Source organism: Eschrichtius robustus, chromosome 3, assembly GCF_028021215.1.
Source record: "Eschrichtius robustus isolate mEscRob2 chromosome 3, mEscRob2.pri, whole genome shotgun sequence".
NCBI classification, from domain to species: Eukaryota; Metazoa; Chordata; class Mammalia; order Artiodactyla; family Eschrichtiidae; genus Eschrichtius; species Eschrichtius robustus.
In genome coordinates this window covers 106,910,867-106,926,701 of record NC_090826.1, presented here as the reverse complement: position 1 = coordinate 106,926,701, position 15,835 = coordinate 106,910,867, and the positions used below count along the sequence as shown (strand labels likewise).

The 15,835-nt window shown below is 43.9% G+C and overlaps 3 non-coding genes across 3 annotated transcripts; 2 read left to right on the top strand and 1 right to left on the bottom strand.

The window, feature by feature from the left end:
* The first annotated feature begins 8,891 nt into the window (after positions 1 to 8,891).
* Positions 8,892 to 8,963, top strand: TRNAQ-CUG (transfer RNA glutamine (anticodon CUG)). The gene has a single exon. It is a non-coding gene; the product is annotated as a tRNA-Gln (tRNA).
* A 2,081-nt stretch (positions 8,964 to 11,044) lies between these two features.
* TRNAN-GUU (transfer RNA asparagine (anticodon GUU)) lies at positions 11,045 to 11,118 on the top strand. The gene has a single exon. It is a non-coding gene; the product is annotated as a tRNA-Asn (tRNA).
* A 1,947-nt stretch (positions 11,119 to 13,065) lies between these two features.
* On the bottom strand, positions 13,066 to 13,229 carry LOC137763182 (U1 spliceosomal RNA). The gene has a single exon (XR_011073742.1). It is a non-coding gene; the product is annotated as a U1 spliceosomal RNA (small nuclear RNA).
* Between the last annotated feature and the right edge of the window lie 2,606 nt (positions 13,230 to 15,835).

Sequence of the window (15,835 nt, the reverse complement as noted above, 5' to 3'; positions counted from 1 at the left end):
GATAAAATAGACTTTAAAATAAAGAATGTTACAAGAGACAAGGAAGGACACTACATAATGATCCAGGGATCAATCCAAGAAGAAGATATAACAATTATAAATATATATGCACCCAACATAGGAGCACCTCAATACATAAGGCAACTGCTAACAGCTATAAAAGAGGAAATGGACAGTAACACAATCATAGTGGGGGACTTTAACACCTCACTTACACCAATGGACAGATCATCCAAAATGAAAATAAATAAGGAAACAGAAGCTTTAAATGACACAATAGACCACATAGATTTAATTGATATATATAGGACATTCCATCCAAAAACAGCAGATTACACGTTCTTCTCAAGTGCGCACGGAACATTCTCCAGGATAGATCACATCTTGGGTCACAAATCAAGCCTCAGTGAATTTAAGAAAATTGAAATCATATCAAGCATCTTTTCTGACCACAACGCTATGAGATTAGAAATGAATTACAGGGAAAAAAAGCGTAAAAAAGACAAACACATGGAGGCTAAACAATACCTTACTAAATAACCAAGAGATCACTGAAGAAATCAAAGAGGAAATCAAAAAATACCTAGAGACAAATGACAATGAAAACACGACGACCCAAAACCTATGGGATGCAGCGAAGGCAGTTCTAAGAGGGAAGTTTATAGCTATACAAGCCTACCTAAAGAAACAAGAAAAATCTCAAGTAAACAATCTAACCTTACACCTAAAGAAACTAGAGAAAGAAGAACAAACAAAACCCAAAGTTAGCAGAAGGAAAGAAATCATAAAGATCAGAGCAGAAATAAATGAAATAGAAACAAAGAAAACAATAGCAAAGATCAATAAAACTAAAAGTTGGTTCTTTGAGAAGATAAACAAAATTGATAAGCCATTAGCCAGACTCATCAAGAAAAAGAGGGAGAGGACTGAAATCAATAAAATCAGAAACGAGAAAGGAGAATTTAAAACAGACACCGCAGAAATACAAAGCATCCTAAGAGACTACTACAAGCAACTTTATGCCAATAAAATGGACAACCTGGAAGAAATGGACAAATTCTTAGAAAGGTATAACCTTCCAAGACTGAACCAGGAAGAAACAGAAAATATGAACAGACCAATCACAAGTAATGAAATTGAAACTGTGATTAAAAATCTTCCAACAAACAAAAGTCCAGGACCAGATGGCTTCACAGGGGAATTCTATCAAACATTTAGAGAAGATCTAACACCTATCCTTCTCAAACTCTTCCAAAAAATTGCAGAGGAAGGAACACTCCCAAACTCATTCTATGAGGCCACCATCACCCTGACACCAAAACCAGACAAAGACACTACAAAAAAAGAAAATTACAGACCAATATCACTGATGAATATAGATGCAAAAATCCTCAACAAAATACTAGCAAACAGAATCCAACAACACATTAAAAGGATCATACACCACGATCAAGTGGGATTTATCCCAGGGATGCAAGGATTCTTCAATATACGCAAATCAATCAATGTGATACACCATATTAACAAATTGAAGAATAAAAACCATATGATCATCTCAATAGATGCAGAAAAAGCTTTTGACAAAATTCAACACCCATTTCTGATAAAAACTCTCCAGAAAGTGGGCATAGAGGGAACCTACCTCAACATAATAAAGGCCATATATGACAAACCCACAGCAAACATCATTCTCAATGGTGAAAAACTGAAAGCATTTCCTCTAAGATCAGGAACGAGACAAGGATGTCCACTCTCACCACTATTATTCAACATAGTTCTGGAAGTCCTAGCCACGGCAATCAGAGAAGAAAAAGAAATAAAAGGAATACAAATTGGAAAAGAAGAAGTAAAACTGTCACTGTTTGCGGATGACATGATACTATACATAGAGAATCCTAAAACTGCCACCAGAAAACTGCTAGAGCTAATTAATGAATATGGTAAAGTTGCAGGATACAAAATTAATGCACAGAAATCTCTTGCATTCCTATACAGTATTGATGAAAAATCTGAAAGAGAAATTATGGAAACACTCCCATTTACCATTGCAACAAAAAGAATAAAATACCTAGGAATAAACCTACCTAGGGAGACAAAAGACCTGTATGCAGAAAACTATAAGACACTGATGAAAGAAATTAAAGATGATACCCACAGATGGAGAGATATACCATGTTCTTGGATTGGAAGAATCAACATTGTGAAAATGAGTATACTACCCAAAGCAATCTACAGATTCAATGCAATCCCTATCAAATTACCAATGGCATTTTTTACGGAGCTAGAACAAATCAACTTAAAATTTGTATGGAGACACAAAAGACCCCGAATAGCCAAAGCAGTCTTGAGGGAAAAAAACGGAGCTGGAGGAATCAGACTCCCTGACTTCAGACTATACTACAAAGCTACAGTAATCAAGACAATATGGTACTGGCAGAAAAACAGAAACATAGATCAATGGAACAAGATAGAAAGCCCAGAGATTAACCCACGCACCTATGGTCAACTAATCTATGACAAAGGAGGCAAAGATATACAATGGAGAAAAGACAGTCCCTTCAATAAGTGGTGCTGGGAAAACTGGACAGCTACATGTAAAAGAATGAAATTAGAACACTCCCTAACACCATAAACAAAAATAAACTCAAAATGGATTAGAGACCTAAATATAAGACTGGACACTATAAAACTCTTAGAGGAAAACATAGGAAGAACACTCTTTGACATAAATCACAGCAAGATCTTTTTTGATCCACCTCCTAGAGTAATGGAAATAAAAACAAAAATAAACAAATGGGACCTAATGAAACTTCAAAGCTTTTGCACAGCAAAGGAAACTATAAACAAGACGAAAAGACAACCCTCAGAATGGGAGAAAATATTTGCAAACGAATCAACGGACAAAGGATTAATCTCCAAAATATATAAACAGCTCATTCAGCTCAATATTAAAGAAACAAACACCCCAATCCAAAAATGGGCAGAAGACCTAAATAGACATTTCTCCAAAGAAGACATACAGACGGCCACGAAACACATGAAAAGATGCTCAACATCACTAATTATTAGAGAAATGCAAATCAAAACTACAATGAGGTATCACCTCACTCCTGTTAGAATGGGCATCATCAGAAAATCTACAAACAACAAATGCTGGAGAGGGTGTGGAGAAAAGGGAACCCTCTTGCACTGTTGGTGGGAATGTAAATTGATACAGCCACTATGGAGAACAATATGGAGGTTCCTTAAAAAACTAAAAATAGAATTACCATATGACCCAGCAATCCCACTACTGGGCATATACCCAGAGAAAACCGTAATTCAAAAAGACACATGCACCCGAATGTTCATTGCAGCACTATTTACAATAGCCAGGTCATGGAAGCAACCTAAATGCCCATCAACAGACGAATGGATAAAGAAGATGTGGTACATATATACAATGGAATATTACTCAGCCATAAAAAGGAACGAAATTGAGTCATTTGTTGAGACGTGGATGGATCTAGAGACTGTCATACAGAGTGAAGTAAGTCAGAGAGAGAAAAACAAATATCGTATATTAATGCATGTATGTGGAACCTAGAAAAATGGTACAGATGAGCCGGTTTGCAGGGCAGAAGTTGAGACACAGATGTAGAGAATGGACATATGGACACCAAGGGGGGAAAACTGCGGTGGGGTGGGGATGGTGGTGTGCTGAATTGGGCGATTGGGATTGACATGTATACACTGATGTGTATAAAATTGATGCCTAATAAGAACATGCAGTATAAAAAAAAAACAAACAAAATAACTAATACTAAACTTTCATTGGGTTATTTGTATGGAAATATGTTAATATAAGTGTTTCAGACATTACATGAAATTTCTAAAAATCTTATATTTGTATTTGTATGGAAATATGTATGGAAATATGTTAATATAAATGTTTCAGACATTACATGAAATTTCTAAAAATCTTATATTTGTATTTGTATGGAAATATGTATGGAAATATGTTAATATAAGTGTTTCAGACATTACATGAAATTTCTAAAAATCTTATATGTTCTGGTATAATGTTATAAGTAATAATCCTAGTTATTACTTTAAAATGTATATCTCAGAAATAACTAATTTTCTTGTCAACTGCATTATTATGAACTTTCATCAAATCTTTAACTGTGGTCATTTTTAAGTCTTTTGTCATTTACAGACAGTTCTGGGTGTACTCTGATGCTTTTGCAAATATGTTCCTATAAAAGGGTTTCATCTTCAAGAAATTCATGGAAAAGACTCTGACAAGTACAGGTTTCTGGTAACTGACTGTACTGCTGAACTGAATGAATAAGCATTTTCAGAACTCTAATGAAAAACTGATGAACTCATAAAAGTGCTAACAAAAGATCAAGATGGAAAAAAAAATTGATTACATGGGACTGAGTGAACTGATGAGGATGAGTATAATTTTTGTGACTTTCTGTCTGAATTAAAAAAAAAAAATCCCACAAGGACTCAGAGGCAAAGAATATACAAATCAATTTTGCACTGCAAAGTAAAGGAGCTGTTACAGTGGAGGATTACTGGACTGAATGTCAATATTATGACATAGTATGAGTGTGTTTCATGTTTGGTAATTACAATCATTGTTGCTTTTGTTGTGGTCATCCATGTACAATGCTTGGTGTCAGTCTATTTATCTCTTGTAAAAATAAAATACAGTGTGTGTGTGTGGAAAAAAATAAAATAAAATAAAGGAGAATGCCAAAAAAAAAAATGTACCAAAAGAACTAATCAAATTGTGGTTAATATTCTCTCTTTAGTGTGCATATGAGAAAACCCCTTTTCTTTTTAATATACCTTGACTCCTCAATTTAACAGGGTCTATTTGTACAAACTGAAATGAAACATTGTTAAAATGGTATTTTATGATACCTGAGTCTTTGGAATACTGAAAAGACATCCTGGGGAAGTCTTACTATAGACTGTAAGCTAATTAAACATCAAGAAATTTTAAGAATAATGACTCTATAGAAAATAATATGGGAAATTCCCTGGTGGTCCAGTGGTTGGGACTCCATGCTTCCACTGCACGGGGCACGGGTTCGATCCCTGGTCGGGGAACTAGGATCCCACATGCCACGGTCAAAAAAAAAAAAGTATGTGTTGATTGGCTTACAAAACTATTCAGCATAATGTAACAATGGTCAAACATAATGGAAAATGCTTTTATTAAATTCCTTTACTTTTCATGATCTTGTAGTTACTTACAAATATTCAGTAAGAATCCTTATTCTTCCTACCAGAACATAATAATATATTATATTGTAATTACATTGTAATATATGACCATGCCACAGATCTTGTTAAATTTGGTGTGCAAACTCACTTTATGGCATAAGAGCCATACTTCACTTATAGAACTGATGCCTACAAAGTCCTTTCAGAAAAATGGTCCCTTACCTGGTATACGGCTTATGGAATCCCAGGCTTACAGATACTAAAAGATGTCCCTTTCTATAGGCCACAACATTGACAAGTATGGGGATCTTAGGGAAAGAGGACCCATACAGTTTTAGGTGCAGCAGATAAATCCTGGTAGAGGTAGTCTGGATAATTATTAGTTCTTGATCTCAGTAAAACTGATAAGAGAATAAAATACTTCTTGCATTCCCTCCAAAATAAATGACAACCCCAGAGGCTTTACAAGGCTTCCAGAAAGAAGTTAACTCATAGCCTTAGTATCTAATTATATTAACTATATGTTAACAAGGATGTTTATGAGCATTAATCAACATTTCTTTTTACAGCTATGCAAATAAAACTTGTCAAATAAAAGAAAAATTCAAAATAATTGTATTGAACCAGAAAATTGCCAACCACTTAGGTGAATGGAACCATGCCTTACGGGTAGAAATTTGACTACAGAGAGGAACTAGGGTAGTAAAACTGACATTTTGCCCTTTCACCATTATGAATAAACATGTACACCATCTGCAGTCAAGAAAATAAACACATCTAGAACCTGAGATAAACAAAAAACCTGTGGTCACCCAGTTTAGCTTTGGTTCCCCCCCCCCCCAAAAAAATGAAAACTTAATCTTATTTCTTGTAAACATGCACTCTAACAAACAACCTTATTTTTCATTCCACACTTATTAACTGCTATTCTTCTATAAAATACAGCTTTCCCTCCTCCATCTTTTCTTTAAGTATAGCACATGGATTATACTATGTGTATACTACATATATATTATATGGAGTCCTCTCTCATTCAGTATGTAATAATATAGTCATTATTCTTTTTGATGCTCCATTGGTCTCCAATTTAAACAGGGGAACTTTTCAGGCTGGCTTCTGTGATCTTTTGACATGTCTCTACTAGTCTTTGGACACAACAAAATGTTGCAGACTCACTTACACTTTTCTTCCCCAACACAAAATCAGGCATTTCTACAAGGGATCCCAGACAAATGGTATTTAGAAACTGACCACTAGATGAGCTCATTGCTGTGAGGTATCACTGCTTCTAGACCTTATCAGTGGGTATCATTATGTAATAGGGAAGAACAAATTTGACTTCAGATTGGATCTGGTTCTTTTACTTTAACCTTTGTATTCTATTGCTTTTGCTACAAGTTAATAACTAAAAGAATGTTGCCTATAGCCTGAAATATACAAGACAGCCCATTCTCAAGGCTCTGACCTTTAAAAGGCATAATGTCTTGTTGGAGGTTTATAGGAACACTGTGATCAGACCTACTCAGACAGCTGCAAGAACAAAGGATTCTGGCACCAAGAAATTTTCAATAATCAATCACTTTCCCTCCCCTTTCAGTATAAAAGAAGCCTGAATTCTAAATCCATAAGATGGTTCTTTGGGACATTAGTCCGCCATCTTCTCTGTCTGCTGGCTTTCTGAATAGAGTCACTTTTTCTTGTCCCAACAACTCACCTCTCAATTTACTGGCCTGTTGTGCAGCACACGTTAGGAGAGCTTGGACTCGGTAACAATTAGTTGATATGGCTATCTCCAATTCCAGTCCAACACTATAAGGTTCTTCCTCAGCTCTTCCCATTTCATCATTTTGTCCTCCATCTTCCAAGTTGATAACCTTGATTCCTGACAATATCAACATTTTTACTTATTTGCTCTATCCTACTATACACACAAGACAGCTTCAGAATTATTATACCAATTCTACGACCAACCTTAAACCTATTAAGTAAAGTTCAAGATGTCCTTAGGATATATCCCACTGTGGGTGTACAGACAAGCACTGCTTTCAAAATTTACTTGAATTAATTATATTCTATGTGGTTATATTATCATTTGATATATAATTAAATTCTTTTGTTCTGCTTTTATTTTTTAATTTTAAGCTTAGCTTTTTCATCCTCTTTTGGAATATGTAAAACAGTGACATCGTTTAAAAAATGAAAACTGTAAGGTACACTTAGAAAAAATCCCCTCCCATCTCCATATCTTAGACTCCATTCCTGTGCAGCCCTAGATAAAAACATTTTCATTAGTTTCTGGCCTATCCTTCCTGCAAGATAAGTATATCTATTTCCCCTTTTCCTTACATAAAAGATAGCATCCTGTTGAGATAGGCTGGGACCTAGGACCCTTTACTGGAGTGCTTGCACCCGGACAAACATCTCCTAGAGCAACAGAATACAAAGAAACTATAACGGACTAAAAATAACTGCACACCTTCACTGTTGGGACAATTATGAACAATACGCTACAAAAAGGCCACAAACCAACTGCCATTTCTGACCCATTCATCTTTCTTCTGCCTGAATCCTAAAACATTAGAAAGTTGCTTTTTCAAGCCCCGCTTGTAGCCAAAAGGGAGGAGCATGCTTTTTTCCCTCCATTAATCTATTTTAGTCGGTACTTTGTCAGACTTTTAATTTCAAGGTCTTGAGTATCGCCCAGCGTTCTTTGAATTTTCTGGTATCTACTGCACCCCATCATTGTGCGCGGTACCGGATGTAGCCACGAGGGGGCGATATGAGCCACTGATTTGTCCCAATTGAAGGCCTAAAGAAGAGTGCTGACGGTTCACTTTCGTGGCATTTGACCAATCACCCAGGAGCTGCGCCGAACCCAAAGTTCTTCATCTTGGAGTCACCCCGGCTCCAGGGTGGTCCCGGGCGGCAAAAGGCCTCGAGCACTGGCTATGGACGCTCAGCCACTCCCTCGAGCAAAGTCCCCTAAAGGGTCCTGACCCGAGAAGCAGTCGGGCTTCTCGCGTTGATGGAAAATGTTCCTCACCTTCCTGTCAGACTGTGGCCGCTCTTCCCCATGTTCTGATAGCCTGAGCTGTGTACTGGGGCGGGCGCAGGGAAAGTGAGGACGAGTGATAGCAAAGCAGATGCAGGAAGCGGGAAAGATGAGGAGGAAGACAGCAAGGAACGCAGGGAGGAGAGAGGGCTCTCGAGAGTAGAATCGGAGGCGGAGGAGGAGGAGGAGGCAATCCCACGAAGTCCCAAGGGCTGTTCTGAGGGTCTTCAGAGCTCCCAGGGCAGCGGGAAGAGGACACTTGGAAAGAAGAGGAAAGGAACCTTTTTTTTTTCCTCGCGGGAGTTTTACCTCAGGGCAGAAAACTCTAGAAATGCCGGCAGAGCAGGTGGATTTGGGGGAGCCCTAAAAGCCCTTCCCTGTCGCTCACCCCGAATGGATTTCATCTCATTCCACGACAAACAAACCTGAAGAGACGGCCTAGGGCAGGCGAGTCAGGCGCCTCCTGGCGTCGCGGAGGAAGCGGGCTCGGGGCGGGGTGACGTGAGCGCCGGGCGGGAGGCCGCTCCTGGGCGCGCCGGGCGGGAGGCCGCTCCTGGGCCCGCGGGGCTGTGCGCCGCCTGGCTCAGCGGCGGCAGCAGTGGAGTAGCTGGCAGAGGGTTCCATGGTGTAATGGTGAGCACTCTGGACTCTGAATCCAGCGATCCGAGTTCAAGTCTCGGTGGGACCTTTCTGTTTAGTTAGGAAAAAGGGGATTTTTTACTCCTCAGATGGGACGTGCTTTCCCGCTCCCGCGTCCCCGAGAGGCGCGGTCCGCGCGCTCCACGCGGACGTGGCGGGCAGGTGAGGGTACGAGCCCGCGGCGTCCCCGCTGGACCCTGGCGACTCTGCCCGTCGCGGGCCATCGGAGTCCCCGGCCCCGCCGCCCAGGGGCGCAGCGACCGAGCCAGTGCCGCCCCCTCGTCGGGTCACCCTGGGTCTCGGGGGCGAAAGGCAGAGGCTGCTCCCACTGAGTCCTGCCCCGCGAGGGGGCTTCGCCCCGCACGTCTTGTAACTAACTGCGCGGTTGTCCCTGTGAGTAAATGGTCGCGGGGCGGGGCTGTGACGTCGCTGAGCAGCCAGGGTGACAGCGTCTTAGCTTTGGGGTCGAGGGTTCCAGACCTGGATGGGAAGTACTGTATTGTATTCAGGTGCCCTATTTTATTCAGAATTTTAATTGATCCTATTCCAGTTTATTCCCATTTTATTCAGGATTTCTCGCTTCTAAGTCTCCATTGGACACGAAAAGGCACTATTAGGCTAAGATTTGAACCTGGGCTCCAGGAAATCTCATCCTTTCATCCCAAGCTCAGCCAGAAAGAGGAGCCCGGGCTGCGGATTCCGGCGTCTGGGGAGAGCAGGGATCCCTGACCCACCTCCACCCAGGCCTTTGAGACACGTGCAGATCTTATAGTCAAGGCTAGACTGTAGTGAATGTGCCTTGTTTGGTTTGATTTGAGTTGGGAAACACATTCATTTTTTTAATCATTATAAAGTTAATTTTTAAAAGGTCGCCTCTAGACATTGAAAACACAATGTAACAAATGAACCCAGCCAAATGCTCCCAGACAGAGGAGAAGGTTGTTCTTGGAGCCGCAGGCGCTCTCCTCAGGGTGGGCGGCACCGGGAGCGTCAGCGAGGGCGCAGCTGGAGGGAATGCTGACTCCAGGCCTTGGGGGTCTCGGGCGGAGTCTGGGCGTCCTCAGAACTTGGAGTTCTCCGGTGAGGTGTGCGCCTCGCCACCTCGCCTGCCTGCTCTGTAGCCAGTAGGGGGCAAGGCACCAAGTCCAAAAGGTAGAACCATTCGGTGTTGCCGGTGGTGATCAGGCACGGGAAGCCCGTTTTGTTAGGATTCGAATTCAGACCCAAGCAGCCAGGCTCCCATCACCGCACCAATCACACCACGACCACTGTGCTCCACCGGGGACCTACGGAGCTGTGGTCGGACCCACCTTAGCGCAGCCGTCTTTCTCCTTTGCAGCTTTCCTCCTTCACGCCTCTCAGACCGGACACCTGCGCCCGCAGGCTGAGGCCGCAGCACCGCCTTGGGTGGGGAGTTCAGAGCCGGTCGGGGTGGTGCCCTCCTGGCCTTTCTAGGACTTTTATCTGGTTCTAAATCAGCTGCTAGAAGAAAGGTTTTGAAGAACAGCTGATCTGAAAAATCTAGGTTCCTCGAGGACTAAAACCTTACAGGTGGCATAAGAATTCTTGGTCTACCCCCCACCCCTGGCCCCGGCGGCGGAATGCATCCTCCGCGAGGTTTATTGGGCGCCTGCTGGATGCCAGGCCCTGCTCCGGGCGAGGGGCTGCCTGGTGAGCAAACTCCGGGTCGTGCCTCGTGGAGCCCTTCTCTGGAGGCGCCCAGAGCGGGCAGAACGGTGGGGACACAGCCGGTTGCTGTCCTTCCCCCGTACGACCAGCCGGGCCTGGAGGGGGACTTGCGGTGAGCGCGACGGCTGAGGCCGATCACGAGTGGGAAATGGAGGACTTGAGGCCGAGAGAGGCGGCAGTCGTCTCGTGTAGAGGGGCCGCTTTCGAGGCGGCCAGGAGCAGGCGAGGATGGTCGTGGGCGCGGCGTTGCTTCGTCTGAGCCCCCAGCTCACTCGGGCTCGGTGTCCACGGCCGGACATGCCCGACGACAACGCTCAGTGTCTCTGGCGCCGGCGAGGTTGGACAAGATAGAGACATTTGAATCTCTTTTCCGCTGGGGTTGGAGGGGACGGGGAATACATTCTGATTCCAGGATGTTACAAGAAAGATTCGCAGCGGCTCGTCTCTGTGGCGCAGTCGGTTAGCGCGTTCGGCTGTTAACCGAAAGGTTGGTGGTTCGAGCCCACCCAGGGACGAACTTGGTTCTTGGAATCTAATGAGCGAGGTCTCAGCTGTCGCTTTTATGCGTCTGCCCTTTCAGTTCCTCCCCAGCGCCCCTCTCCCGGAATCTTCACCCAGCTGATCTCGGCCTGCTCCCGGTTTTTACCTAGTGCCCCTGGTCTCTCTGCACCATGTGGAGGGCTGCCCTCACTAAGTCATCTGCCTTGTACGTTCCAGAACAACTGCCAGAGAATGAAGGCAGACGCACACGGGTGGCGGCAATCCCTTACTCAAGCTGCGACGTCGGAAATCACGCTCCATGGCACCACCCGCGCGGAGTATCCACCGCCCCATCTTAGGACGCCGCCGCCCTTCCATTTGGGACTGTCGCTTTCTACGTCAAGTGATCTGCAAAGTCAAGGCAATTCCTATTCAAAATTTTTTCTTCTGCGTTTTCGAATTGCTCGCTGTTAATCCCTTTCAGTACGTTTCCTTTACAGACGGTGTAGTTTTCATCTCTTTACGTTAGAGTGGGTCTTTTTTAAATGGTTCCCGTGTGTACATTTAACTGTTGGAACTTACGGAATACAGGTGGAATAAATGTTTTAATGTCCTTCTCTGGTGATTATAACATCTGTATCAGCTCTGGGTGATTTGCAAATGACCGATGTGTCTCTGCATTATGGGTCATTCGTCCTGCCTCTTTGGATACCTCAAGATCGCTGATGGAACGCCACGCACTGTGGGATGTTGCCTTGTTGGAGACTGGACAGTTGTGTGTTCCTGTAAACGCTGAACTTCGTTCATGGATGTAGTAAATTACTTAGAGTTTGATCGTTTCTGGTCTTGCTTTTATGATTTGCGAAGTGGTTCCGAGCAGCGCTCAGTCTGGGGCTAACTAGTTTTCGCTACTCAGGCAAGATATTACCGCGTACTCCAGCCCCTGCCCTCATGAATCACGCTTTTTCTTGTTGTGTTTCCCTTTAGTCTATCTGCTTGGGGAAAGCACTATCTGTGTGAGTCTCTTGTCAAAGATTTCTCCGGACCTTGGGGAGTTTCCTCCTAGGGCCGCACTGCTCAGTACTGTGCTGCACGATGAACAGAACTCCTGTGCAGTTCTGTTTTACTTTCAGCATCTCTCTCTTCTCTGTGAGTTTGTCCTGTGGACGCTAGTTCCTCCGGCCTCCCTGCACTGTAAAGCTCCGTGTTCTTAACTGAACAAGGTCCACTGGGCTCCTTTGCCCTCGGGTGCGTCGCTTGGAAACTCCCCAAGCAGTAAACTGGACCCATAATTCCGCATCCGTGAAGGATTATTCACTACCGTTTTTCATCAGACGCCCAGTCTTTTTAGTAAATTACTTTCACTGATCTTTTCCTGCGTTGGGTCTCTGTTGCTCCGCGCGGGCTTTCCTCTTATTGCGGTAAGCAGTAGCGGTGGCGGTGGTTATTAGTCATCGCGGTGCTTCTTAACGCAGTGGCATGTCTTGCTGCAGAGCAGGTCTTTCCCGCCCGCAGACTACAGTAGCTTCGACACGGGGACTACTGCAAACTCGCGCCCATGTCCCCTGCGTAGCCTTCTGGATTCTTAATCACTGCACTACCAAAAAAACCCGGAGAGCCAAACACCGGAAATCCTTTGTTCCCCGTTCCCAGGAGTTGTTTGCTGTTCAAAGCCTAACATTAAAAAAAAGAAAATCTGTGGAAATACAAAGTAGTTTCTGCAGAAATTCTTTAAGTATTAAGGCAATTTTTCGAAGCTTTCATCTCCAAAGAACCAACCCAATTGCACGGAAAGTTCATACACGATTCTCCACAGCGAAGAAAATCAGTACGACTAGCACCCACCACCCCATACAACTGGGATTCTTTTAAGGTATTTTTCCAAAACACGAGAAAAAAATTTAACAGGACATACAAGACCCTTTATGTTTCTCTTATTTAATAATTTACACAAACTAATTCTACTGTTCAACAGCAATTGCGGGGGGAAAGCGCGCACGCAGTCCCCCACTACCACAAATTTTGCAGTCGAGTTTCTCTCATTTGGAGAAATCGCAGGCGTCAGCACACTCGTAGTGCAATGAGTGAGCCTCGTCCTGGGAAAACCACCTTCATGATCATGGTATTTCCCCTGCCAGGTAAGTATGAACTGCTTTTTCCCCGCCCCCCCGTACAGCCTTAGATTCCTACACTGTACACACACGCTCCCTACCCACCCTCCGCCCCCCACGCCCTCCACGCCTCTCAGCCCCTCCAAACGACTCTTCTAATAAAATCCAAGCAACTTCTTTGGAAAACTTCCACAGCCCGGGAAGTGGCTCGCGGGGAATTGTACCCCTGCGCTGCAAGATTTACATAAGCCAAGCCCCATTCCTGACCTCTAAGGCGGCTCCTCTCCTCCAACCCCCGCCCTGTCCCCGCCCTGCCGAGATGACCAATGGGCGGGCCGGCTGCTGAAGGGGGAAGTGACGTCACCATGTCCACCCACTTCGGGAGCCCACCAAGCGGCGGTAACTTATCCTTTATCTGAGATACAGCCGCATTTTGCCACTCTCCTCGAATTCTTACCGTTTGTCCTGCGTTACACGCCGGGGAAAGGAATTCTGGGGTCGCGTGTTACGCTGATCCAAAAATTTTTTAAGTAGTAAAGAAGTTGTAAAACAATGGATACAAGTATATATTTATGTATGTCTTGTGTATAAACATACAGATTTAGGGTTACATCTCAGAGTGCTACTCGGTGTATTTTCTGTGCACGTCCTTCCTACTTCATTCTCATGGTATCCCAGGGACCATGTTTTTCCTTTCCCCACCATACAGAATACAAGAAATGAAGATTCTGAAAATGAAGCTGATGACCAAGATAAGGAATAGATAGATGACGTGTTTGCTTGAGGAGTGAGGTTGCTTGGTTGGTTTGTATTCTCTTACTGGGTGAGACTGGGTTAGACCTGAGGGCGGGGAGGGGGGAGACTGCAGAAAGCAGCCAACTTGTGTTTTCAGACCAGAGAGCAAGGAGTGGAGTAACTTGATCCTTGAGGGTGCCTTTGGCTTAAGGGGGAAGTTGACTCTTCCGGAGAATCTTGGAGCCGACAACAAAGGAACTCAGCACCCAGCCAACTTCTAGGAAGAGGCTTCCTTTCTTCCTCCCTGCTTTCCCCCTTTCCCCTCCTTTCTCTCTCTGCAGCCATCAGAAATAAATTCTGGCTCATTTCATCTCAAATATGCTTTATTCCAGGGATAGTAATAGCTCAGAGAATCTCCAGCAAACTGGAGAACTAGACTGTACAAACAGGGAGGAATAAGAAAGGCCAATGGAAGGGAGCACACAGACCAAATGGGAAGGACACTAGTGTCCCCTGCTGAGTGACAGACCCTGTAGCTTTGCACAGGTGACACTACTGGCCCTGGACACTAGACACCTTCAATGGTTCCATGACTTCTGCTGCACCTGGTCGGTGTTAAACTAAGGATATTGAGGTGGGAGATTCTTCTGTTGCAGGGGACAGAAAAAATTTCCCCAGGGCCTGCTCCTTGTGTCTCTCAACTCCTGTCAAATGCTGGAGTAGTTGTTGCTGATGGGGATTGGCCAGCTCTCGGTAATAGACCCACATCTTAGCCCCTAGGAAAACTAAGAAAGCAAGTACGTGATCCTTAAAAGTTGCAGAATGTGGGAAGTTCCTCATACAAAGGAAGGCGGTTCAGATAGTAGATGGCCTAGATATGGCAAAAGACCCCCCTGTACCCAGCACCCTGTAGCCAGCCCTGTGGAGAACATTATAAGTCCGGTGCCCAAGCCACTGCAGCCCTGCCTCAAATATACATGCGTGCACAACCCAACCTCAGAGCATACTAAATGTTTATCCCTGAGCACAGGGTGAGGGTTTCAACCTCTTATACAGGGATGGTGGGTACATCATCCAGTATTATTTACATTATCTCCACTGAGAATTGAAAAGTTTGAAAGTTCATATTTCTGGGGTAGAGTAATTGGTCTAAAGCCATGGTAAGAAATAGCCACCAAAACTGGTTCTAAATCCTCTCTATCCACCAATGTCCAATGTAGGAGTTTCCTGTTGCTACTGTAACATATTACCACACAGTTAGTGGCTTGTAAAAACATGCATTTATTATCTTATGGTTCTGGAGGTCAGAAGTCCAAGATGCACCTCACTGGGCTAAAATTAATGTGACAGTGGAGTTGAGGTTCTTTCTGGAGGCTCTAAGGGAGAATCTCTTTCTTTGCCTTTTCCAGCCTCTAGAAGATGCTCACATTTTACTCTCAAAGCCCCCTTCCATCTTCAAAGCCAGTCACAGCTGATCAAGTTGTTCTCACAAAATATTATTCTGACACCAACTCTCCTTCCTCCCTCTTTCACTTATATGGACCCTTGTGATTCCATTGGACCCACCAGGATAATCCGCCCCCCCCCAGATGTCAAGGTCCTTAATTTAATCACACCTGCAAAGTGTCCTTTGCCATGTCAAGTAACACGTTCACAAATTCCAGGGACCAGGATGTGGACATCTTTGGGGAAACATTATTCTGCCACCACAGCCAGTCTCCTCAGTGAACACATTTCTGCAAACCTATCAGTCAGTGGTGGCCCCTCTCTTCTGAAAGTCAGCCAGGTGAAAGCAACTCAGTCCACTGTCTTTGAGTGTCAGCCAGTCAACAGCTGTGCCCTGTGTTGAGGCATTTGAGTCAGAGAGAGAGAAGGAGAAAGTCTGTGGGGAGAGGAATCTGAGGAC